Source organism: Ochotona curzoniae, unplaced genomic scaffold, assembly GCF_017591425.1.
Source record: "Ochotona curzoniae isolate NIBS_2020 unplaced genomic scaffold, NIBS_Ocur_1.0 contig_3819, whole genome shotgun sequence".
Lineage (NCBI taxonomy): Eukaryota > Metazoa > Chordata > Mammalia > Lagomorpha > Ochotonidae > Ochotona > Ochotona curzoniae.
In genome coordinates, this window is record NW_024466004.1 from 17,518,462 (window position 1) to 17,546,353 (window position 27,892).

The 27,892-nt window shown below is 36.2% G+C and overlaps 1 long non-coding RNA gene across 1 annotated transcript; it reads right to left on the reverse strand.

Annotated features, from left to right (window-relative positions):
• Window positions 1-2,344: 2,344 nt before the first annotated feature.
• LOC121158683 lies at window positions 2,345-26,869 on the reverse strand. Its single transcript, XR_005884210.1, has 3 exons — window positions 26,439-26,869; window positions 9,862-9,944; window positions 2,345-3,503 (listed from the first exon to the last, which is right to left on the reverse strand). It is a non-coding gene; the product is annotated as an uncharacterized LOC121158683 (long non-coding RNA).
• Between the last annotated feature and the right edge of the window lie 1,023 nt (window positions 26,870-27,892).

The window sequence follows — 27,892 nt, forward strand, 5'->3', positions numbered from 1 at the left end:
GACATTATTAAATTATTGAGTTGACCAACCTGTTTTTATGCTTTACTCCAGTATATATTTCTAGGTTTAGTTCCATATATACAATATGACATATACCACATGCCATACCACATACTAGAAATTGGGATTTATAAATTTTAATGTGTTTGCAATCCAGCAGATGGGGGCAGAAGAATAGGATTTCTTTTCATAAATAACGATTCTGATTTAGTAGATCTGAGGTATGGTGAAAATTCTACCTTTCTCATAATCTTCTAAATAACAATAATTAAAATGACTCAAAGAGTAAAGAACACACCGTGAGGAACAAAAGTATACAGTTAATCATATCACATAGCAGAAATATCACTTATCACACCATACCTACACACGTAGTGAAGAAATTATTATTACCTGCAGATAACACAGTATCCATGTCTGTCCATGTAACTTACTGTTCATCACTTGTCCTTCTACGGCAACAGCTTCCTGTTTTAATATCAGTCAATAAATCGTTTCCAATACACTTTATTCAATTTTATTTGAATTATAAACAATGAATATACTCAAAAACATAGATTGGGTCTGTTTTTATGCTTATTACCTAAGATCTTTTATTTCATTAATGTAACATATGACGACTGCCCAAATGGAGAGATGGTTTTATTGTCATAATATACTGTGGCAATTGTGAATAGTACTATTGGAGCTCTTAAGAATTTATCCCTGAGGGCTCGGCATAGTAGCCTAGTGGCTAAAATCCTCACCTTGCACACACCAGGATTCTATATGGGCACCGGTTCCTGTACCAGCTTTTCCACTTTCCGTACAGCTCCCTGTTTATAGCTTGGAAAATCAATGGAGGATTGCCCAAAGCCTTGGACCCTGCATCTTCATGGAAGCCTGGAAGAAGCTCCTGGCTTTAAATGAGCTCAGCTCTGGTCATTGTGACCACTTGGGGAGTGAACCAGCAGATGAAAGGTCTTTCTCTTTGCTTCCCCTTCTCTCTGTAGACCTGACTCTCCAATAAAAATAAAAAAAAAATTTTTTTGAAAAAACTTAATCCTGGGGCCCAGCTAGGTGGCCTAGTGGCTAAAGTCCTCTCCTTGAAAGTGCCAGGATTCCGTATGGGCACTTGTTTTAATCCCGGCAGCTGCACTTCCCATCCAGATCCCTACTTGTGGCCTGGGAAAGCAGTTGAGGATGGCCCAAAGTCTTGGGACCCTGCACCCACATGGGAGACCTGGAAGAGGTTCATGGCTCCTGGCTTCTGATTGGTGCAGCACCAGCCATTGTGGTCAATTGGGGAGTGAATCATCGGACAGAAGATCTTCCTTTCTCTGTCTCTCCTCCTATCTATATATCTGACTTTGCAATAAAATAAATCTTAAAAAAAAACCTTAATTCTGAGATAATAATTTTAAACAAGTAATGTAGAACAAATAGATTGAATGGTTCAAATTCATAAGTGACAAGTTTAAGATACCAATATTTTGTTGAGATATAAAAACAAGAATATTGTGTTCAGTATTGACCAAAAATGATCTTCAGGAGGTGTCAGATGAGTAGTGGTGATGATAATTCTGGCACTGTGGTATAGTGGGTAGCAGTGAGTTAAACTGCTGCCTGCACTGTTGACATCCCACTTGTTCAAGTCCCAGTTGATCCATTTCTAATATTGCTCCCCACTTATTAACCTGAGAAAGCAGCAAGAGGGCCCCAGTGCTTTGACCCCTGCACACACATGGGAGACCCAGATTAAGACCCAGCCTTGGTCATCACCTTTACATCATCTGAGGAGTGGAACAGCAAGTGGAAGATCTCTGTCTCCCTCTGTATAATTCTTTCAAATAAATGAATGTTTTAAGAATAAAGATACATAGATGAATCCATTTATTCAGTTGGAGAATGGAAAGATTAAAGACAATATTGAACATTGTCTATGGTTTATGAGTATGTATGGGATGAGGAATGACATCTGTAACCAACATGAAGGAGATATCAGGAAAACAGACAAACACAATGGACCTGGGAATGAAGCAGGTGCAGCCAGAAATGTGCTAATGAGGTATGTGCACATTGCACATTACAACTTGAAGTAAAATAAGTGTCATAACACAATGTGCTTAATAGAAGTACGTGTTCATGAAGCAAAATTTAAATAGTATAACATTTCAATAATATTTCAAGATTGCACAATCTCATAAAATATTATTTTAATATAGGTCATAAATAATTTTAAAAAGAAAACATTTTCTGTGCCATTTTGATTTACTTTTCCTATTTTGATATTAAATGATGTGACCAAATTTATTTAAAACGTATAGCTTAAAAACAAGCAAACAAAGCTTGGTCCTTATTATTCCTTTCATGTGCAGAACTATTTCTCATTTCAAAATGCTTCAGGGAAGGGTGGAAATTGTAATACATTTAACATCCTAAAACAAGTCTAGACTTGGTACTTAAGGAGTCACAGATTTTAAAAATGAAGCATACAAAATAAGTAGTGGTTTAGCAAGAGTGTAATAAAACAGCTGAGATTGATTTATAAGTTTTTATTTTCATTCCAGGAATGTATAACACATAATAGGGACACAGCACCATTCCCACTGGGTAAAAATATTATAATGTGGAATGCACATTCAAGTCAAGAACATGTGTGGCAACACTATTCTTTTAACTGTGTCTTTTAAAAAGATTGCAGAAAAGACTTAATTGTAACATGGAAACAAGGAAATAAGTCAGGCATAGTAAGACAAAAGAGGAAAATGAAGATTATATTTACTGATTTCATCTTTTTGTAGTTTCAACACATAGTTCTGACTAGGTTACTGAGTGGCTTCTGTATGCATGCTAGTTCCTCTGATTTTGGAGTCAGAAAACTAAGTAAGTTGAAATTAAAAACACTCTAATCCAACAGATAAAATTACAATGCTTCTGTCATATATATGCTTAGCATTTGGCTTAGTATTTCGCACATTTCCTGATACATAAAATTATCAATCATCTCATTAATATCAATATTTTCTAAATGTCTATTATGTTATGAAACAACATGAGCTCTCAAAAATAATATTTTTAGCTATACATGATAAACTATTAACATGGGGCAGTATGTCAGAAACAGTTAAATAACTTAGTTCACATTTATTATAATTAAAAAATGCAACTGTATTGTCAAATTCTGCAGCATTGAAAAACCAATACTCTGGGCTCAGTGTGATAGCCTCGTGGCTAGATCTGGGTTGTTTCCATGTCTTCACTGTTACGGATTGTGCTGCTGGGAATATAGGATTGCAGGTCATTTTCTCATGTGCCGATTTCACTTCTTTTGGGTATACTGCAGGCAGTGAGCTAGCTGGGTCAATTTTCAGTTGACTCAGCACAAGCACTTGGCACTTAGCACATGTCTTTGCTATTGTAGACTCTGCGGCTGTAAATGTAGGATTGCAGGTCACTTCCTCATATGCAGATTTCATTTCCTTTGCATGTATTTCCAAGAATAGGATAGTCGAATGAACAGACTGAATGAAAGAAAAAAATCATACACTTGAAAACAGACTCTTTGAAAATGAAACAGGAGAATGAGAAGAAAACAAAAAGTAACAGTAGGAACAGACAGCTTCAGGAACTTTGAGATGGTATGAAAATGGTAAATATCTGAGTTGGTGAGGTTTAAGAGGGAAGATGCCATCTTAAGAGGTAGAAAGCATATTAAAAGAACTAAAAGCAGAAATTGTCTCAAATCTAGGGAAAGATACAGTTATCCATACAAGACACCAGTCAAATCCAATCCCACCAATCTCATCAAGAGGCATTACAACTAAGCCTTCTAAAGTCTAAAGACATGATTCTCAAGGCTGTGGGAGAGAAAAAACAAATAATTCATTTAACCTCAGAAGTTTCAGGAGACAGTGAGACATTTTTTTCCATATAAAAAGCTATTCTTCAGATATGAGAGATAAGGCTTTTCAAAACAAACAAGAGCTGAAATAGTTTCTTACTACAAAACCAGTGTTACAAGCAATATTAAAGGGAGCTCATCAAACCAAAGCAACCGAAAAAGCTGATAAGAACCGAGTAAATAGCAGAAAGCAGAGAACCGCACTGTAATGCTCAAACTGCAGGAAGTTGAGTTATTTATTAGTACTCCTATTTGAAGGATACATGTATTTGTTTGAAAAACAGAGTGAAAAAAGCAGAAACGAGAGGGTGATCTTATCCCCACTGGGTCACTCCACACAGGCGTGTAATAACTAGGACTGAAACTGCTGAAGACAGGAGCAAGGACAATTTTGTAAATTAAACAAAAGTAACACTGCTTTTTAACTATTTATGCATTATTGGAAAGGTGGATTTACAGAGAACAGGAGAGAAGGAGAGAAAGATCTTTCATCTGCTGGTTAATTCTACAGATGGCTGCAACAGGAGCTGAGCCAATCTGAATCCAGGAGCCTTCTCTAGGTCTCCAACAGGGGTGCCTTCTCAGATCATAAACAAGGAACTGGGTAGGAAGTGAAACAGCTGGGACATGAACCCATATGGGATGCCAGCACTTGGAAGTGGAGGAATAGCCAATTAAGCAATCATGTACAACCTCCAGAAGTAGCAAATTTTAAGAAGCAAATCTGCAAGGAAATATTTATGCCATGGAGACAATTTTTATACTAAAATAAATGAAAAACATTATGCAGCTAATCTATAAGACTAATAATAAACTGTATTTTAAGAGTGCACTTTAATGTCATAATGCAATGGGCATTATATAAAAATAAATATTATGGAACAACCAGGCTTTTTAAGTCGGGAAATTCTGTATAATATTTTAATTTTGGAATTGTTGCTTTGTGTTTTTATGTTGAGGCTATAAAAAGTAAAATTTTCTAAGAGGATAAAAAATAGATTTACATTTTAAAATTACTTTTTTTAAAAAAAATGTTTTTCCTAGATAAACTCTATCAGATCTGTGGGCTTCTTGCAAGTCTAACTCCGCCATTATCTACCTTATTTCTTGTACTAGTAACTCCAATAGTAAGAATACCAAATAGTTCTTCCAACACACCAATCTGCTGAGTTCTAATTCCACACTTACTAATTTCTTTGAAAGTTTTCTCATGTTCAATCCATGTAGTACATGCCTTTCATTCATCTGCTGATGGGATAACTAAAAGCTTAAACAGGAACGCTGCTTTTAAATGGTGTGATTAAATATGATATCACTGGTCAGATCAAAGTGCTTTCCAAAATTTGCAATGTAGCGATCATTTCATTTTGTATGTATTACATTCTTCACACTATTGCAATGACACAACAATATTTTTGTAGGCAAGACATGCATATTATTACCCATTTTCCCCCATGGATAATATAAAACAACACAGTTGATAGCGTAAATTTCATCAATAAATTCATAAATAATGTAAGACACATGAAGTTTTGTCTCTGCCAGGAAGGCTATGTTATACAACTTCCTCATTGCTAAACAAGAGTTGTTAGTCATCACACTTGGAACAAACACATGTGTACAAATTTGTATCCAATTAAAATCAAGACATGTGCTCTGCAATAAATCACTTAGGGATTACCCACCATACAGGAATGATGAGTGTACAAAAGAGCTCTTAAACTGGAAAATGATTCTTATCATGTTGCACAGACTATTAATTCAGCTTAATATTTGCAAACAGTTTCACTAAACACCAGTACTAGAATGTAGTAAATAAAAAATGCAATCCTGAGAATTCAACATTACATAGTATTACTCAATGCGTGAAAACATTGTTCTATTTCACATAATATTTTATATGTTGAAACAGCCAAAACATTCTGTTGTGGCATTTCTTGCATCTTAAACTGTGTTTATTCGTTCTTGATATGGAGAATATTTTACTTCTAATGCACTATAAAAAACTATAATTATTATTCATATTAATCATACATATATTTATAAAATGAGTTGAATACAAAAGATATTTTTGAAAATTGTATAAAATTCGGCAAATAATTTTGAATATCATTTACATTTGTTTTCATTGGATACTAAATAAATTCCAATTTCATATAAAGGTATATTTATAAGATTTTATTTTTCTTAGTAGCTTTTATTTGATTATTAGATTATTAATGGATTGTTAGAAACAAACAAAAATTGTTTTGAAGTATAGAGTTTCCATGTACCCTTCACCTGCTCCCCTCATACTGTTTCTCCTTTAAACATTTTGCTTTATGTGGTGAAATTTGGTACAATTGAGGATCCAACATTGCTAGAGAGATAGTAATCAAAATCCATGCTCTGTATTAAAGTTCACTCTTTGTGTTGTGCATTCATCAGTTTGGGCTTATTAGGATACCATCATTAAGTATTACATAGAGTGGGTCCACTACATAAAATCTAAATGCTTCGTCTATTACTCTCGCCTTCCTTTTACCTTGAAGCTCTAGTAACTTAGGATCATTTCACTGTTTCTACAGCTTTGCTTTTCGAGAGTCTCAAATATTTGGAATCACACAGAATGCATCCTTTTTAGTTTGGTTTATTTAAGTTAGCAACATGCTTTTGTGTTTCTCTACGTTTTCTCATGGGTTTATAGCACAACTTCCTTTATTGCTGATTTTATTGTGTGGACTTGACTACTTTTGAAAGATACCATTTTTATCTCCAAGTTTCAGCAAAAATCCATAAATGTACCATAAATATTCATGTACCAGTGTATATATGTTTTCTTTAAGCTTTGCCAGATAAACAACATGAAGTATGATTGTGATATCCTGCAGTAATAATTTTGTAAGAAACTATTGAATTATCTATGAAAGGGATGGTACCATTTTGCATTTCTACCTGCATCAACTGAGAGTTCATCTGCAGCTGCAATTGGTGTTGCCGGTGTTTGGATCTTTGCCTTTTCACAGGTGTGCACTAGTATCTCATTGTTTTATTTTGTAATTGCCTCATGACATATGACACAGAGCATCTGTTTACAAGCTTATTTTTCATCTGTGCATGCTCTTTGATGAGGTATTTGTTAAAGGCATTGACTCATTTTTAATTGCGTTTATTTGTGTTGTTATTGTTGAGTACTGTGTATGAATTGGATAAGAGGGCTTTACCACACATGTGTTTATCAAAAGTTATTCCCAGAGTCTAAGGTACATTTTTTCATTTTCTTGACAATTTATTTAAAGAGCACAAATTTTTAATTTTTTGGAGTCAAGTTTAATGTTTGTCTTTTTGTTGTTATATCTAAAAAGCTACATATTAAACAAAGACCACCTGTATGTCTCCTGTATTGTTACCTAGGATTTTATACTTTTATCTTTCTACTTTTACTTCTATGAGCCTTTGGAGCTTGTCTTCATAAAACGTACAATGCCTTTCTAGATTACTTTTTATATGCTGATATCTGTTCTTTCCTATCCATTTGTTGAAAATAAAATATTTGTCCATGGAATTAACAGTAATCCTTTGTTCAAGACCAGTTTTATGTATTTATGTGATTTTTATAACAGGACTCAGTTTATTCTTTTGTCACTATCAACTTGTCTTGATTACTGTAATTTTAAATCTTGATATCTTGCAGTGGCAGTCCTCGGGTTTTTATTTTCCTCAATATTATATTATTTATACACACTCCTGTGTTTCCACACAAATTTTATAATTGTCATTGTCTAAAAAATAGTTGCTGGGTTTATTCATTAGACTTTCTCTAGGCTTCAAACTCTTGGATCTTATTTTAATTTATAAAAAAACTTCAAATTTTAAGTAAGTACAATATAAACTACAGTACTATTTTATGTAACATAAGAGCCTTCCTAGCATTTAAACAGCCCATTATATATTGAAGCAAATATTTGTTTTGAACATCAGTTAAATGCATTTTGTAGTGACTTAGTTTCTGTTATTTCTAGCCAAAAATAAATTTTTCAGTTTTGGAATCTCATCAATAAATAAACGAAAAATTTAAATGAAGGACACACACACATACAAACACACACAAACACAATGAAACATAATCATTGGATAAAAATATTAGAGAAGAAATATTTGGAGTTTTCTTTCTTTTATACCTTTCCTTCCTTCTTTCCTTCCTACCCACCATCCTTCCTTCTTATCTTTCTTTCCTTCTTTAAAACTAGCAGCATTCACATCATCTTTAATTGATATATATTTGATAGTCAATGGTTACTATATAAGTGTACAATTAAGTTACAAATAAAATCAGGAACAAATTGCTATCCTCCTTTTCATAACCATGTAGGAACTATTAAAAAATAATCTTCTGTGTTGGAGGTAACAGAACGTACTTTTGTATGCACTTATGATAGTTGGAATCTCTACCATGATATGCTATTGGCATATGATTAAAATAGTATTCATTTTTAAGAATTTTAGGTGTTATTATAAACTTTCAAGGTTGATGATATTGGAAAAAGATAATTTCTGTCTATTACAATATGCTCCAATGTCGTAAGGAGTGTAATTGTGTAAAGTCTATGTCTGCAATAAATAATTCAAATATTATGAGAAAGATTGCATTACATAGACAAAAGTTTCTGAAGTCAAACTTCAACATTTTTTAAATTAGTTGAATTTCATTAATTCTGTTAACATTAAAGACAGCCCTTTATTATATGCCTAATTCAGAACAATATTCTAATTCCCTAAATTTTTACGAGGTCAAAATCCTATGGAATATTTTCCATGACAGCAATTTTTTGAAGTGCAACACTAATTTAGCTTGGTGCCTATATCCAATCTATTATCAGCCATAGGAATATGTCAGGTTTTTTTTTTTTTTTGTATGTCCTACCTCACTTCAGCTCTGCTAGATCATCTTGCTTTTTGTGAGACTTACACAAATAGGATGCTGGGCTCATGCTGCTGCTGAGCATTTGAGTGAAAGCAGGATGGACTCTCATAACCCTAAGCTTATCACTATCAGAAGAGAAGAAATTAGTGTTCTTATCTTGTGATAGGACAGAGAGAAAACCCTAAGGTGGCTTTTGATTAGCCCTACTGATAAGCGAGGAACAGCAGTGTTCACACCGGCTGCTCTGCAGCAGGAGGCCACTGGCAGTCTTCAAAGCTGAGATCCTTTCTACATTTGCTCCTTCTATTCTGAGCCCAAAACAGCATTAGCACAAATGCGAAAATGACTGGCCAAACCCAGATTGGGCCTTTATATTCCTGTGCTACTACTTTGCAGAGCAATGGATAATTCCTTAGAGAAGGCACCATAGTGCTTTTTTAGATTTTCCAAGCTCTCATCTTTTAGTATCTGCTTTACAGGGGTCTCTGTGTTATTTAAAATCCATCTGAGGTGAGTTTTCATGGTTTACTTACTGTAAACCTTCATAATTGTTAAGCTTAGAACTTCATTTACCTCTCTCAAGAAAAGGAAACATTCCACTCTGCATAAATTAACAATAAAGTCTCCCAACCCTTGTCTCGCTAATAACAATATTGCCTGTTTTAGGTGATTATACATTATTTCATTATTTAATGCTTTAAGTGTTGAAAGAGTAGATCTTATGGGGTATGAACAAAAAGTGCAAATTTTGACAGATTTAAATTTAAGAACTTGCCATTTATGTTATTATCTCTAATTTTTATTTTAAAATACATAAAAAAGAAACTGCATAGTATTCACCTATTGTTTCTTTAAATTCTCCAGTTGGTCCTTGTTCATTAAATTTGTCTCAACTATTTGTCCATTTTCTCTTCCTTCTTGAAATCCTTTTTATTTTCAATATCTCTTGTGCATAAGAACTGCTTTATAACTGTGTATTAGTCAATATCAAATATTTGAAACTTTGACTTGATTGAACAATATAGTTACTAATCAGATGGAAACAGCTCTCACAGGAGCAAGTCTTGGCTATTACCCCATCAGGAGATGGATTGCTTTCCTCTGGGGTGGGGGTAAAGGCTCCTGTTCCTTGTATGAATAAGAGGTATAACAAATGACCTAGAGGCAAGTAGGTGAAACATGATATGAGAGTACACCAACAAGAATAAATACTCTATTTGATTTGTCAGCAGGTTGAAATCTTTATTTATATAGCTGATCCAATAAACAACATAATGCTGTTTTATTATCTTAGTTTCCCCTCACTGGTTTCATCTAGAACACAGATGAAATATAACTACTTGATTGATGTACATCAGACAAACTGAAAAAACACACAGAAGAAATACTATGAGCATGGTGCTGAGGCCATAGGAATTTTTTAATGAAATCAGTAAGTCATTGATCTGTAGGAACTGAACTTGGATAATACTCAAGTTCACAGACAAATGAAACATACAACGAATCCTCAGAAGTGAGGAACTTTCGTGAGTGAAAATGACAAGTTTTATGAAAATTGTAAAACAACTTAATGTATTTGCCCTATAAAAAGCAGGGCAGATATGAGTAGTCAAGTAGGTTGTCAATATTTGTCTAAATTCTGATTGCAAATGTAAAAGTGAAACATGGTAGTGGGCAGTTAGTTAGAGATTAAGGTGCCTGCTTCCACATTGGATTACTGTGTTCACATATGGCCGTCAACTGATAACTGGATAAAGTTATAGTTCACACATGATGGAATACTATTCAGCTGGAATTTGAGAATTAAATCCTTTCTTTGCAACAGATTGGATGAAATTGGTGTTCATGATGTTTAGTGAATAAATTAGTCTTGACAAAAATCATGCAATCCCTGATTTGTGATAACTAACATACAGAATGCTAAAAGTGCAATAAATATGAGCAAAAATTAACATTTTGTTATTTGATTAGTATTTATAACACTATTCTAAGGAAGAACAATTATTTATCTATTTATCACTTTTTAACTTTATTTAATACCATGGTAAGTTTGTGATTATCCAGTTAATTGAAAATATGCCATTATAAGATTAAGAAAATAAAAGGAATTATCATTGTGTTCTTAAAACTATATATATACAGCACATAAAATTTATTCCATTTATACATATGTGCATCTACACACGCATGTATATGTATTTACATATTTATATTTCTGGAGTTTTGTTTCTGAGTTCAGTTTCCATCTCTGCTTCCTATGCAGACATAAAAAGGCAGCAGTCATAGTTCAAGTAGTGGGTTTCCACAAGCAACATGGGAAATCTATATTGTACTCCTTGTTCCCATTTCTACCCATGCTAGCCCCTGTCAAATGCAAGCATTTACAGTATGAATCAGTGGATTGAAGTTCTATCTGACTCTTAAATAATAAAACATAATTAATAATCATACAAACTACTTGAAACACAGAAATAACAATGTTGACATATGCCTTGTTAGAGTTATAAGCCAGTTTAGACTATCCTAAAATCTGCCAAGTTCAGTAGAATTATGCTTCAACGTTATAGACTGCTAAACATAAAATGAAAATAAACACAAGACAATTGAATAGTACCCTAAAGCCATTTTAAGGTGTATAGAATCCGGATGTATATAAACTAAAATTGAAACGTCAATGAAGTATTCACAGGATGTGGTTAAGAATTTGCATTTTTAAACATATTTGTTATGCAATACTATGTCAATTAATTCCATAATGTTGTAAATTGTTATTGATGTTATGTTGTGGCTTTTAATTGATCGGGATGATATCCTGCCAGCTTTGCCTTCAGACCAGAGATGGTCTCCCCAATAAATCAGTGAATTTATCTGGACAATAAAATGCTGGACTCTATGCTTGGTATACGCTTGCAGTGAAAGAATCTTGACTGAATTTGAACTGTAATACTGCAACAAGGTGTAGGAATCCACCATGGGGGGGAGGGTACGGTGAGGAGTTGGGGGAATCCCAGAGCCTTTGAAACTGTCACATAATCCAATGTAGTTAATAAAATAAAATAAAATAGATGAAAGCAAAAATAGTCGTAATTACTACTAGTCAGTTGCCAAGTTGCAGTGAGCCATAAAATAGATAGGAGCTGAATAACTTGGACTGCATTATTTTATTCCCCTAACATCATGAGAGTTGTTATTGTGGCTATTTATAATTATTAAGAGCATATAATTTGCTCAGTATGTATTTTTAAATGTATTCTGTGTGCAAGACACTGGATTACATCCTAGAAATAAAGTCAAATAAGACAGGATTTGCCCTTGTAAATTTAAAATGGAGCACAATATGAGATAAGCCATTCTTCAGTTAGAGAATTAATCACTAATGTACAAATTATAATTGAAAGATTATCTCTTGTTTCAAAATATTCATGTCATACGAAATTGATCAAAGAGGTTAGAGAAGAAACAAATATAAAATCAGTGCTTATTTGATAGAACTTAAATTTATTCATTGGCTCATCGTTTAAATATCTTCCCTTCTAGAAAACACAAAGCCATGTGCTGTAAACAAAGGAGCTGCCTGGCCCATCAGTCAAATGTGCTCAATTCAAAGACAAAATATTCCAACTGTCTTCACATAGACACTACTCAATTAGCTGAAAAGTATTACGGAAAGAATACAGTTCAGCAAAAACTCTCATTTTTTTCCATTGGTATCACTGGAAGTATTTCAGTCTTCCAAATGGAAAATGACTAATACGTAACAGTTTGTTCAACCACCAAAAAATAAGCTGCACAGGAACTAGAATGACCACATTATTATCACCGTCCCAGTATCTTAAAAGTAAAATTGTAGTCCTACCAGCATTGAATTATTATCTCAGATGATATAACCTCAGCCAACTTTAATCAGGAACCAGTTCATGATTCTCCAGGTTACTGCTGAACTAACTACTTATGTCCAATCCATGTTACCCTGAAAAGTTAATTATAAAATTGGAATTTAAGAAATGATGCCTTTCAGCATAGCCATGTAATATTATAATGTCACGAACCTGTATCTGCACTTTGGCATTTATGACTCATAAAAGAAATACATAAAGAATCAGGCAGAAGGGCAATTTTTGAGTCCTGTTGTGAAGTTTCTTTCTTAATTGTTGACTGTTACTGCAGAATATGTAACTCATACATCCTGTACAAAGTTCAAATTAATAAATTTATTGCTTTGAAATTTATCTTTCAGAGAGAAATATTAACCAATGGCTTATTAGTCTCAAAAGATATTTTTTCTTTTGAATGCATTTAGAAAATTAAAGCAATATTAGCAGTAACTCTCCCTTTAATGGTTGACAATATAGAATCAAATTTGAACCAAGAGAAGATGACAAGGAATTAGAGGATTAAAACAACTAATAACATAATATATTTTGCATAGAATTAGAGTGACAAAATTCTTAACACCCAGACCCACTTTGTCACTGGTGTCTCTACTGCTTCCTCACATCTTTCAGAACTCCTGAGATATTATCTTTCTTTTCTGTACATTCTATAGAAATCTATGATTCTAAGCAATTGTAGTGGAGCTTTGATAGAGGCTTCATGTTGCTCAAGAAGTTTAAAAACTCTGTTGAGACTAGCATTGTGGCACAGCACATTAAGCTTCAATTTGTGATGTCACCAGCCTGCTGATTTGAGTCCTGTGTGTTCGGCTTCCACTTCACCCCCCTGCTAACTCACAAAGACAGCAGAAGATAATCAAGCATGCGGGCCGCTGCCACTCATGTGGAAGACTCAGATGGAATTTTAGGCTTCTGGCTTCAGCCTGTTCCAGTCTCAACTTTTGCAGCTATTTGGGAAGTAAGCAAAAAACTGACTATCTTCCTCTCATTTGAAAGTTTTTCCCTCCTTCGTATCACTCTTTCAAACAAATAAAAAGCATCCTTTCAAAAATTGCTGATTCTAGAAACATGTTAGTGTCATTAATATCAGCATCTGCAGCATTCCTTTGGCTCGAGCACTCTCTCCACCTGACTTCTAATAAAATGCATTTGGGTTGCATGGTGAGGATCGGTGTCCTGTTGAAGGAGCATGTATTACCATACACCATAATCGTACTGTCATAAAAATAATAGTTCCCAGAGTGCATGAAATACAGGTTACATGTAAATGTATGGCTCACTACCTGAACACAGTGTAGAGCACATACGGGACAGACACAGCAATTATAGGCACAGCAGTGTAAGAATAAAGACATTTTAGAGACTGTAGAAAGACCCAAACAATTCAAAGGACTTGAAAAGAGAAATCAATAGGACATAGCCTGAAAAATAACGGCCAACTCAATCCTTCAACTGCAATATACATAATTAGATTTTAACAAGCAGAGGGAGCAGTAGTTGAACAGAACCAAGCATAAACTGATTTTTTTTTCCTCCCAAATGATAACCAAGTTTTAAAAAGATTTCTTCATTTTACTTGAAAGGTGGAGATCTCGAGAAAAAAGGGGGAGACAGAGAAAGAAGTCTTTCATGCTCTGATTCATTTCCAGATTGCACAGCAGCCACTGTTGGGCCGTTCTGAAGCCAGGAGCCAGGAGGGTTTTGTCTCCCTTATGAATGTAGAGAACAACACATTTGGGTCATATCTGTTCCAGGGAACTGGATCATAAATGGAACAGCCAGGACTTGAACTGGTGCTCATATGGGAAGCCAGCATCCTAGGAGGCAACTTCACTCACTATGCCACAGCACCAGCCTTGTAAATGAAATTTAGGTAGCAAATGCCACGGTGTTCTTAGAATTTTTATAGATCTTTTAGACAGTCTTGGATATTATATGTTTAAGCCACATGCACAAATGCTAAGATAGGGTTGATTCGTTCTAAATAATTATTTTATAACTTAAAAATGAGCTACATCAAAACAACAAAACTTAACTATGAATAAAAATGATGTATTCATGAGCAAAGTGGTAGTGGAGATAAGGTGATGTGGCAGCAGAGTGAAGGAGATCAAGAATTCAATCACAGTTTCACCACTTACTGGCTTGGTCACATTAGCCTTACCCCTAGAATAAGCAAAGCAAGAATAAGTAAAATATACGTTAGGGTGAAGAGATTAATTCACTAGTGGAGTGCTCAGTAAAATGGTATAAGTACTGCACAATTTATTAATATTTCTTCTATCACTCCATCACAACAGAAAATAAAGGCAACTGGTATTCCTGCAAAGACACATTTTCTGTGAACAGTTTAATGTAAGCAACAGGGCTTTTGCAAGCATTTAAATGCTGAATTGCACCTATAAGCAAAAAGGGTTCCCTGAATTGGGGCAATCTATTTTTCCTTAAGGATGAGATAACATAATGGGTGTACAGGTGAAATATCCCTGACTTGATTTTACTTTCAAAATTTTTATGATTATTTTTATTCAACTATTTTGAGAGTTCGAATTACAAAGATAAAGGAACACAAAATAATCCATTTGCTGGTTGCTTCATTCTCCCGATAGTCATAACCTTCAGAGATGGGATAAGCAAGAGCCTCCTCTGGGTCTCCTGCTTGGGAGGTATAGGCTCAAACACTGGGCCCATCTTTCATCGTTTTCCCAGCCCATTAGCAAGGGTCAATATCCTAAAAGCAACTTTCCTCCCTTCTCTGTCAGGTGAAATTATACTTATCTTCAAGATCTCACCTGACTGTGATGTCCTCTAAACATTTCTCTAAATTTCCCTGAAAGAATTAGTTATTTTCTCTGCCATACAGTGCTCTGAGGTAGGTGTTTGAAGTAAAGCGGCCACTTGTCCGGGATTCCAGCCTTTCGCTAATGTATGCCACGAGAGGTAGCAGCGACGGGTTGTTGTCAGCCATGTGGAAGGACTGGATTCAGTTCTTGGCTACTGGACAGTCATGACCATTATCACAAATTGTGAACGAACCGCTGCATGGTATTTCTCTCTCTCTCTCCCTGTCTCGTTCTCCCTCTCTCTCTCTCTCTCTCTCTCTCTTTCTCTCCCCACTGCAGCCTTTCATATAAATAAGTCCATAAATGAGTATTACATTCAAAAACATAACTGAACTCATCAGATTCTATGTTGAGGTGCTTTTCCTGTGTTGGATATCTATTTTCAAAGAGTTCGCATGTACTCAAAGGCAGATACCTAGATTCAAGAGTTATGCATGTAGAACAAAGTCTTGTTTTTTATTATTACTCATTAAAGAGTGTAACTCATGCAAACAAAAAGATACTGTACAATGTGCTAGAGATATAACTGAAAAGTATGATGATTCTGTCCAATTGGAATTTATATTCTGGTGAGATTGAGTGAAATGGTGACAATGAGCATTCCACAACAGGGCTTATTTACTGGAAAAAGCAGAGTGGAACTGAAAGAATTTATTGGCACAAATTAAAATTTAATTTAAACAGCAGGAGGAGAGGGCCCAGTGTGGTAGCCTGGCGCTAAAGTCCTCACCATGCAGCAACAGGACCCTATATGGGCAGGGTCCTAAACATGGCAGCCGTGCATCCCATGCAGCTCCTTGCCTGGGGCCTGGGAAAGTAGATGAGGATGGTCCAATGCCTTGGGACCCTGCACCTGCATAAAGAGGCTTCTGGTACCTGGCTTCGGGTCAGTGCAGCTCCAGGCATTGTGGTCATTTGGGGAGTGATCAGTGGATGGAAGATCTTCCTCTCTGTCTCTTATCTCTGTATCTCTGACTTTACAATAAAATAAAATAAGTCTTTAAAAAAGAGAAGCAGGACAAGTAAATATTTTAATAGAAGAAAAATAAAAAAGCTTGAAAACAATGGAAATCATTACGGAAAAGACCATAACTTGAAAGTAGACAAAAACAAACAAACAAACAAAAAAAACCCCACTGCATTCAGGCTTGAAAAGTAAAAGTAAAGCATATTTTTTTTCAGAATGTAAGCGCTTTCATTCACTTTGAGTATATTTACATTATTCTCCCAATCCTTTCCTCTAAAAGTCCTTATTTCTCACAGATTAAATTACATTTGCACTTACTTTTTGACCTTTGGTGATTTCCTGGAAATTGTGCCCGAAAAGAAGATAATCTAATCAAGTATTTTTCTTTTTTTAAATTAAATTTGAAGATTTATTTTATTTGTATTAGAAAGGCACATCAAATTTACAGAAAGAAGTAGAGACAGACAGAAAGATCTTCCATCTGCTGATTGACCCCCCAAGTGCTTGCAATGGCCAGAGCTGAGCTGATCCAAAACCAGGAGCCGTCCTCTGCTGCTTTCCTGGGCCACAAGCAGGGAGCTGGATGAGAAACAGAGCAGCCGGTGCCCAAATATATCCCAAGGTGTGCAAGGCAAGGACTTAGCCACTTGGCCCTCGTGCCGGGCCCATAATCTTCTTTGTTGTTTTTCTGGGTTTTTTTTTTTCTCTTTCTTTTCTCTTTCTTCTCTCTTTTATAAAGTGTATTTATTTATTTTGTTATTCCATGATATAATTCTGTAAGATCCAGGATCTCCCTTCCCCCCACCAAACCCCTGACCCCCCTCACTGACTTCCCTCATGCTATTACAATAGCATAGTCCTTCACAACCAGTCATAAGTAGGCCATTCTGCTATTTAAGTGTATGCTGACACTGTAGGCATGGACAATGGCCAAGAATCCTGCCTCCTATTGTCAAGATGCGCTCAACAGTTTCACTGGGAGTCTGTTGTTGATTTGGAAGGAGAGATGCAAACTGCATTGTGTCTTCACATCTGTATGTGATAGCCTCCACTACACAGTTACTATGCATCCCCTTAAATGAAAAACCATAAAACAAAATCAACAGACAAAAAAAAAAAATTTGCAACAACATGAGGTTAAATCACATACTTCTGAATGACCAATGTGTTACTGAAGAAATAAGACAAAGACCTTCTTGAAGCACATGATGCTATTGTATGACCTGGGAGTCAGTGAGGAAATTCATTCTTGTATAAGTTAGGTTTGAAGATTAGGATTTTCTGGATATTCATTAATTATTTGTGCATTTGGTACTTTACAATCCTGGAAGCTTATACCAAATCCACTACCAGTACTGAGATGATCCATTATATCATTTTTTATTTTGTAGTAAAAAATAAAACTGATGACCCATCTGTTTAAAAATCATTAGAATTTCAAATGACAAAAGCAATCTAATAGGGCCCAGCACGTACCATAGCAGTTAAGGTCCTTCCTTGACCCATATGGACCCCGGTTCTAATCCTGGCAGCCCTGCTTCCCATCCAGCTCCCTGCTTGTGGCCACGGAAAGCAGTCGAGGACAGCCCAAATCCTTGGCACCCTGCACCCGCATAGGAGACCTGGAAAGAAGTTCCTGGCTCCTGGTTTGCATCAGCACAGCTCAAACTGTTGTGTTCACTTGGGGAGTGAATCATCGGACAGAAGATCTTCCTCTCTGTCTTTCCTCCTCTCTGTTTATCTGACTTTGAAATAAAAAATAAAGAAGTCTTAAAAAAAAAAGAAAGCAATTTGTTAAACGGGGATAGGACCCAGAAGAAATGTGCAGATCTTTGGCCTATGGCTACATACACGTTCACTAAAAACTTAAATAGAAAAAATTCACGCCCAGGTTGCATGCTCTGAAGGCCATTCAGTTCATGACTCATTCCTTCAGAACTCCAACACTCTCCCCACCAGCCTGACCAACTGAGAATCTCATGCCAGGCAGAGCTGCCAGATAAAATGTCACATGTCCCCAAGTTTACTTACACTTGAGCTTAATATACATGATGATTGTTTTAAATAAAATTATGTTCCAAGGAAGGTGTGCAAACTACTATCATTCAAGAAATCACTTGTTGTGTTTTTAAAGTGTAATTTGGGTCAGACATTTGGTCTAAGGTTTAAGGCATGACTTTAAGATGCTGGTGCTCCAGGTCGGCATGCCTGGAGTTGATATTCTGCCCCAGTCGGTGGCTCTGGCTCCCTGGCAGTGTCAAGCCCAGGCAGCACGCAGTGGCTGAAGCATGTATTTGGAGATTACTGTCTTTATCTCCACCTTCTTTGCTCTTTCTAGGCATTCAGCTGTGAAACAATAGATAAGAGTTATCTCTGTCTCTGTTGTCTGTGAGACTCTGGAATAAAGATAAACAAATTGTGGCTATGCTGTTCTGAGACCTTCAGCAAAGTAAGGAATTCAAGTTTAGCATCCTATGCTTTTCTTTACTAGATTAATCAGTCCTTCTTACAAAATCTTACAGTTGACACTGTAAATTATATTTAATAGTTTTCTTTAGAATATTACCACATAGCATTACAAGAAAACATTTGGTGCAATAATTCTTAAAGGGTGCTCTTAAAATGCCATCTTGGAGGGGGCACTGTGGCATATTAGGCTAAGCCTCTACCTGCCATACCCACAACCCATATGGATGCCGGTTCAAGTCCTGGCTGCTCCACTTCGACCAAGCTTTCTACTTATGGTCTGGGAGAGCAGCTGTGGGTGGACCTAGAACTTGGGCCCCTGGACCCATATGGGAGATCCTGAACAAGCTCCTAGTTCCTGAATTTGGATCAGCTCAGCTCCGGACATCTCAACTATTTGAGGAGTGAACCATTGGTTGGAAGATCTTTCTTTATCTCCTTCTTTTGGTAACTCTGCTTTTCAAACACAATCAAAATAAATCTTTAAAAAATACATTATTTCTTCTATTGATAAATACATATAATCAACAAATAGAAAATTGTCTTGTCTCATTTATATAAGCATGTGGTGTCACAAATGTGTTTGAATCTTTTGGACCTTGTGAAAGAAGTGTTGATATTATATGGCATTTTGAATTTACTTTGAATTGTGTAACCCATCACCTCTAAGAGTGTATACAACATTTGAGCAAATGAATTCTGATTTTATATAACATTTTTCTAGGCTTATTTTCTGCTTCCTAATATACTTCCATATTTTAGCAATTTTGTTACTGTATTTAGAATCATTTTATTTTTTGAGAGCAGTCTTTAAAAAAAGCAGCTACTGATTAAAGTTCTTAAATAATGAGCAAGCAAACTTGTTTGAAGATCTACATATTGTTAATAATGTTAAGTTCTTTACTAATTTTAATTTTCCATGAATAATAATTTTAATGTATGTGTATTAGAAGTAAATATGCAAAAGTCACTGATTCATCATATTAAAGTTTAAGGAAAATGCTCATATAAGGTCTTGAGTGAATTTTATAACTGTGTACACCAAAAATAATTTCAAAGAATAGAAAACTGAATGCTACTATTAAATATTGTTAAGTTGAGCCCAGATGTTTGACTTGCATTTAAAACTCAAGAAAAATTTATTTTATATATCTATCCATCTATCCATTAAATAAATATTTATTATTAGTTGTATTCAAATAGTGTGAAGTTGATAAGAATGCCAAATACATGGTTTATCTAAATAAATGTAACATTTGTTCATACAGAATTTCCTAGGTCTAATAAATCATTATTTGTTTTAAAAATGGCTTTTAGTTTAAAAGATTCACTCTCTTATCCAGATAAGATATGAATCATTAACTTTTTAATGGTGCTTTCCCATTGTTTGACTTGTTGTCACAGCCATTCATTAGCAAGCCGCACATATTGGCCCATTTATAACAGAAATTCACTAAGAATTTTCATTCATCATGGGCCCGGCGCGGTGGCGCAAGTGGTTACAGGTCCTTGCCTTGCACGCCCAGGATCCCATATGGGCGCCGGTTCTAATCCCGGCGGCCCCACTTCCCTTCCAGCTCCCTGCCTCCCTCCCTGTGGCCTGGGAAAGCAGTCGAGGACGGCCCAAGGCTTTGGGAACCTGCACCCGCGTGGGAGACCCAGAAGAGGCTCCTGGCTTCGGATCAGCATAGTATCGACCCGTTGCGCTCACTTGGGGAGTGAATCATCGGACGGAAGATCTTCCTCCCTGTATATCCGCCTTTCCAATGAAAAAATAATAAAAATAAATCTTTAAAAAAAAAAATTTCATTCATCAGGCAAATCCCTGTAACACAAACAATAATAAACTTTGCTGATACAATTACAACATCTCAAAGGGAAATACTTAAAAATATTTTGACAAAAAAGCATAAATCTCTTATTTGAATTAATTAAGAAAATCTTTCATGTAAGATAATCTAATATTTATCATTAATTTCATGAATTAGGAGAATGTTATTATTTATATTATTCACATCTATTCAGACAGGATTCTTCAATTCAGTACTGGCAGTAAGTATGATTTGGTTAGAATACGGAATGTTTAAATTTGTATTCAGCAAACCTGGGGGCAATGCCTAGGACACTGTGTAATTCAATAACTACAAATCTATCAGGTTACAATCTTCCTCTAAGTTATTTTCAAGTACACTTTAAGCAACATAGTTGCATGAATGTACACTATTTCTGTAAAACAGCTTTAGACAACATCAATGCTTATACAATATTTTAATTTAACCACTACTGCGCAACAACTGTTTGTTACTGTTACTAACCCATCATAAGCATGGTTAAGGCTGTATTCATAATTTGAGTTGTCTAGCAGAATGTTAGAATTATTGTAAGACCCAGAAAGCTACTACTTTACCATATGGAAATAGGATGAGAAGTTTTCACCCTTACTGTGTTAGAGGCCTAAATACCTTGTGGTTTCAGCCTACGGGGTGTTTTCAGTTGTACCTAGAACCTCTGCATACCCCAATCCCCTCCCAAGTACAAGGGTACAAGGGGCGAACCTGAAGTAGACTAGCAGTGTGCTTGAAAGCAAAGTCATTTATATAGAAAGAGGGAAGTTATCCTTGTGGACATTTTCTTACAAAGCAATGGGCACCAGAACAACAGAAGCCACTGGTAGCTTGGTGTGAACAACAGTTACTCTGGATTCCCATTCACAGTGGACTCACCAAGGATCGTGATACAGGCTTCTGAGCTTGAGATAAAGCTAGCTCAGTACAGCTTTCTGGACTTCCATTGGGCGCTTAGTCACATGGAATAGATAGATTAGAAATAGATATAAATAGAGATATACATCATTGGGCTGTGTGTGTGTGTCTATGTATCTCCACCCACTGGTTAATTTTGAGATTAAATAAATAAATAAAACAATAATACTTTTTGTTGGAAGATACTAATGGTCTAGTTTGTTAAGATCATGTAACAGAGAGTAATATTATTTGGACACAAAATTTTGAATTACTTATGATTTTAATGAAGAATCAATTATTTATTTTTTATTAAATTAGAGGTAACATTTCCACATATTTTGGCTCATCTAGTAAAGATAATATCTCTTTGATCACTCTGAAGATTTATTATGGACACAATTTATTATTAAGACACAATTACCGAAATTAAGAAATAATTATCGTTAAGATACAAGTTATTAAGATCATTTATTTGAAAATGATTCTTGAACTACAGAGTGCTACAAATGCAAGCTATTATTTTTATTTTGCAGTAATTAATGCAAATTCTATTTAAAATGTAGCATTTTCTTATATTTCTTAGAATGAGTTACTCAAAGGAATGCTTCTCTTTCAATATGAAAAAGAAAAAAGTTTCTGGTACATCACTGGGGGAATTAAACTCTTATTGATGGCTTTATTGTTGGGGTCAATCAGTTATTTAGTAAACTTAAATGCTTCATATGCTAATTAAACAAGCAGCTGAAAATTAGAAGGTAGCATCATTAACTCCAAAATTCAGAATTTGTTCTCTGGATACGCGAGATTAAACATGCTTTTAGAGGAATGACTTTGTTTCCATTTTATCTATTCCTCTGTTCAACTTTCACACTATTACATTATTTGTTCTCAGAGATCCCTAGGCTTTTGTAAATTTATAACATTTTCCTTCAAGCAGCATTTTCATTTCTGCCCATCAGAAACTAGAATGAATAACATTCATAAATTTTTTATATTAAGAAACTGAAAGCAACACCAATGTCAATCACACAGGCTATCAATTATGGCTCACTATTCTTCATTTTTTTTTAAGATTTATTTATTTTTACTGCAAAGTCAGAGATACAGAGGAGGAGAGACAGAGAGGAAAGATTCACTCCCCAAAAGACCACAACAGCTGGAGCTGTGCTGATCTGAAGCCAGAAGCCAAGAACTTCCTCCAGGTCTCCCACACGGGTGCAGGGTCCCAAGGCTTTGGGCTGTCCTTGACTGCTTTCCCAGGCCACAAGTAGGGACCTGGATGGGATTGGAACTGGCACCAATATGGGATCCTGACAGGTTCAGGGCAAAGACATTAGCAGCTAGGCCACCACGCTGGGCCCTATTCTCTACTTCTTAACTCTTAGCTCACCTTTTTGTTTGTTTTTTTGTTTGAGTCTTAGATATCTGACATAAAGGCCACTTTTCTCAGATTCTGTTACAGCTAAGATAAAATGTAAGGATGTGAGGAAAATTAGTGTATAGAATGGAACTGTTGGCTATTCCTGGCACTTAGGGAAGGCTATGAGATTATGTGGTAGCATAGAAGCCCCGTATTTCAGTCATACGTGACATAAAGAAACACAATTCTTATTCACTTCAGTCTTACATTTATTTTCTCCCTTTTACAACTCAACCTAAAACTAAGAAAATAAGCTCCCTAATTTGGAGGAAAATATTTATAAAAACCTACTCAAATGTTAAAATCAGATTGCAAAATAACTGTTACAAAATGATCTCATTCTTATTAAAAACATTATCTGAAAGCACACTGTATTATCTGAAAGAGTGCTGTATTAGCTACAAAAACAAACAAACAAACGATCCAGCATAATAAGGAACCAACAACCCTTGTAAGTTTAAAATAATAATGCATGCTTCTTGGTCGGGCAGCTATTAGTTGTCTAGGGATTTCATAAATATCCAATAGACGCTACGGATTTCGTTCCAAGTTATCAACCGAGTGCAGGTCCTCAGTTACAATTCTTATCCTCTTTGGGTGAACAATCTAACTTCCTTTTCTATAAACGAGAGAAGGAAGGAAGAATTGGTATTTCAACCCACTGCTAGTGTCACATCTGGTAACATTCATCCATCACAAGCCAGCTGCAGGGATAATCCCATCATGGAGACGCAAGAGAGGGTATACATCCTTTAGTGGGAGGAGATGAAGGGCACACGAGAAATGACACAGACATGGGACCTTCCACCATCACAAAGCGAAATGGACTGACCGACTTATAGGATATATTATTTCCTACTGTTTGAAATACAGTTTTATTTTTGTTTATAAGAAATAAGACACTTATATTTATAGAATGAGTTAATAGAAGTGTGGCTTTAGTTTTAAAGATTTATGTCTTTTTATTTGAAAGGCAGATTTTACATAGAAGGAGAACTAGAAAGAGGTCTTCCAATTAGCTGGTATACTCCCAAATTGGCCACATCTAAAGCTGAGTCAATTTGAAGTCAGGAGCCCAAATTTTTTCTGGATTCCCTATGTGGGCATAGGGTCCCATGAACTTAAGGTATCCTCTGCCCATGTAGGATGCCGGCACAGAAGGCAGAGGACCACACTGTTACACCAACACACTGTCCCAATACAATTGCATTTTTTTTTTTAAAGATTTATTTTTATTATTTTTTATTGGAAAGGCGGATATACAGAGAGGAGAGACAGAGAGGAAGATCTTCCGTCCGATGATTCACTCCCCAAGTGAGCGCAACGGGCCGATACTATGCCAATAGAAAGCCAGGAGCCTCTTCCGGGTCTCCCACGCGGGTGCAGGGTCCCAAAGCTTTGGGCCGTCCTCAGCTGCTTTCCCAGGCCACAGGCAGGGAGCTGGAAGGGAAGTGGGGCTGCCAGGATTAGAACCGGCGCCCATATGGGATCCCGGGCGTGCAAGGCGAGGACCTAACCACTTGCGCCACCGCGCCGGGCCCCAATTGCATTTTTAAAACATGATATTCATACTCTAAGTTTCAGGTTAGTGCTACTTTATGTTTAAAACTTTCTTGAAGATTCTAATAAGTACTAAAATCCCCTCCCCTTTCACATGACACATCTAGCTTATTAACTGTTTTTAAGATTTGTTTATTTTTATTGGAAAGCCAGATATACAGAAAGGAGGAGAGACAGAGAGGAACATCTGTCGGATGTTTCACTCCCCAGGAGGCCGTAACAGCTGGAGCTGAGCCATCGGAAGCCAGGAAGCAGGAACTCTTATGGGTCTCCCATGCTGCTGCAGCGTCCCAAGGCTTTGGGCCGTCCTCGACTGCTTTTCCAGGCCAAAAGCAGGGAGCTGGATGGGAAGCGGGGTTGTCAGGATGAGAACCGGAGCCGACATGGGATCGCATGTATTAGTGGGGATTGTTCCAGGGATGCAAGGATGGCTCAACATGCTGAAGTGCATTTTCATGATGCACCACATCAGCAGAATGAGGGGTAAAAGGTGAATGATCATTTCAACAGACACAGAGAAGTTACAGCAGAGGCATTTTTACAAATATTAAACACCAGCCCAGAATAATCTGAAAATTTATCTTGACAACATAAAGGCGACCATATATGAAAACCAAATAGTTACTACCATATTCAATAAAAAAAGTAAAGATTTTCTGTTATAATCAGAATAGCATATAAATATCACCCTTGCCACTTTATTTAGCAAAGCAGTAGAATTCCTAGTCAGTGTAATTATGTTAATTAAGAAAAGTAAACAAAATTGACACTGCTATTTTGTTCTGAGTATGATATGATGGGCTAAATTATATCTATTTAGCTAAAATATGTTTTTCCCACTAATTCCATATATTTCTGCTTAATTATGTAGTCCATTAATGGATAGACTAATTTTTATTAAAATAATTCCTAATTACATTGATTTGTAGTTAAAACTATCAAACAGTTAAGTAAAATATGACATAGAAGTTTTATCAGTTCAGGCCTAGTGTAGTGGCTCAATTGGCTAATCATCCCCTTGCAAGCTCTAGGATCCCATATGGGCACCTGTTCATTTTCCGGCTGCTACACTCCCCATCCAGCTTCCTTCTTGTGGCCTCGGAAAGCAGCAGAGGATGGCCTAAAACCTTGGAACCTTACAACTATGAGGAAAGAAGAAGCTCCTGGCTCCTGGCTTTTAGTCTGTCCCTGCTACAGCTGTGGTAGTCCTTTGGGAAGTGAAATCAATGCTTTAAAAAATAAATTGTTTAGCATCTTAAAATATTGTTATCATTCACGAAGTTAAATACATTCCTAAGTGATAATTCTTTTAAAATAGCAAGTGAGTCTTCAATGAGTTCATTGAAATATGAATTATTTTTAATTTAGCTTTTCTATAATTTTTTAAAATAATTCCTCATAATAATTGGATGTGATAGGTAAAGAATAATTTGTTCAGCAAAAATACACAGATTCTGTGAATTTTTATGGTTGCAAACATTGCAAGTTAACCAAAATAAATTCATTTAGACATTTTGAATGTAAAATACACGCTTACATTGAAGGTGAGTAATTTTGCTCATCCCTTGCCTGAAGTTACATCATTCTGATTCTATAAAAAACCGTTCCCTGCATTTTCAGAAAATCTTACGAAAGACATTGGCATTTTTGTGGCTCATCATATTAATCTAGTATGTTCTCACTCAAAACAGCTTCCATAGAGAACTAGAGGCATGTTCAACAGGGAGGAGGGGCCACAGAACATGAGAGCCTACTTTACCAAAGAAGGAACGAGGAGGCACAAGATGGAGCTAGAGTAGGTCTGTCTCCTCACTCCCACCTTGTCTTTCAGGGCAACTTGTCCGAGAGCATCTTTTACATCATGCTTTTGTCCTACCCAACAACCTCCACCGGCTCCATCATGCTCACAGGAGCAGGTTCAAACTGCTCTCTCTGCCACTAAAGGGCCCTCTTATTTGGCTACGTTCAATTTGTTTCATTTTCTGGTTCTTCCAGAAACAAATCTTGGAGTCATTCTTATCTGCCTTTTCTCTAATATCTGACAGCCAATCTTCAAAAAAATGTACTGAGTCTAATTTCAAGATAAATCCCAAATCCAACTGTCTTATCATCCTCCTCCTCACCGTGGCAGACCATGTAACTACCACCGCGTTTGTGGGTACCATTGAAATAATTGCCTAATCAGTTAAACTAATTTCATCCTTACTCTTTTTTTTAAAGGTCTTTTTTTTTTTTTTTTAAGAGAGGGATAAAATATCTTCCGTCTGAAGGTTTATTGCACTAATATCTTTACCCATCAGGGCTGAACTGGAAGGCATCCAGGGGCCTGGAACTCCAGGTCTCCCATGTGCGTGGCACTGACCCAAGTGCCTCCTGGGTGTGTGTTAGCAGGAAGCAGAAGTGGAAGAGGAACTTGAACGCGATATGAGTACAGGATGTGGCTGCCACAGATTCTGTTAACAGTAGTGCCAAATGCCCACCCCTACCCTTATACTTCAGAATCTTGCAAATCACACAGGCAAAGCATGCCTATAATGTCATGTATTTCTCTGTTAAAATTCCTTTAGTGTCCCCCTATATTAGGCAGGTAAAGTCTGAAGGCCTATCAGAGCCTAAAAGATATTACAAAATTTGGTCCCAGTGGTCACTCTGATTTTATCTCTTCCCACTCTGGTCATTTTGTACTAAATCTGTGTGTGTGTGTGTGTGTGTGTGTGTGTGTGTGTGTGTGTGTGTAATTTTACTAAGCGTGGAATCAATAAATTTATTTTAAAGTTATAATTTCCATTATCGCTCCATGAAGCATCAAGAGGAAAACCTCAAGTCTTACAAGAAATACTAGCTGAGATCCCTAGAAAGTGGTAATTTATTGGCTAAATCTTTGCCTTGCATCAGCTGGCATCCCATATGGGCATGTCTCGGCTGCTCCATTCCCTAGCTAGCTCCCTGTTTATGGTTTGGGAAAGCAATAAAGGATGGTCCAAGACCCTAAGATCCTGCGGCCACGTGGGAGACTCAGAGGAAGCCCCTGGCCACTGTGGAGTTGAAAACAAAATGGAGCTCATTGCTGGCTGTAATACTTTTCACTTTTGTAACTTCTGCTTTGCTTGCTTGGCCATGAAACTATGTGCGACTGTGTGAGGCTCGCAGACCCATCTGCCTATGTGACCTTCAGCACAGATAATTCTCAGTTCCCGGGAATCAGTATCTGAG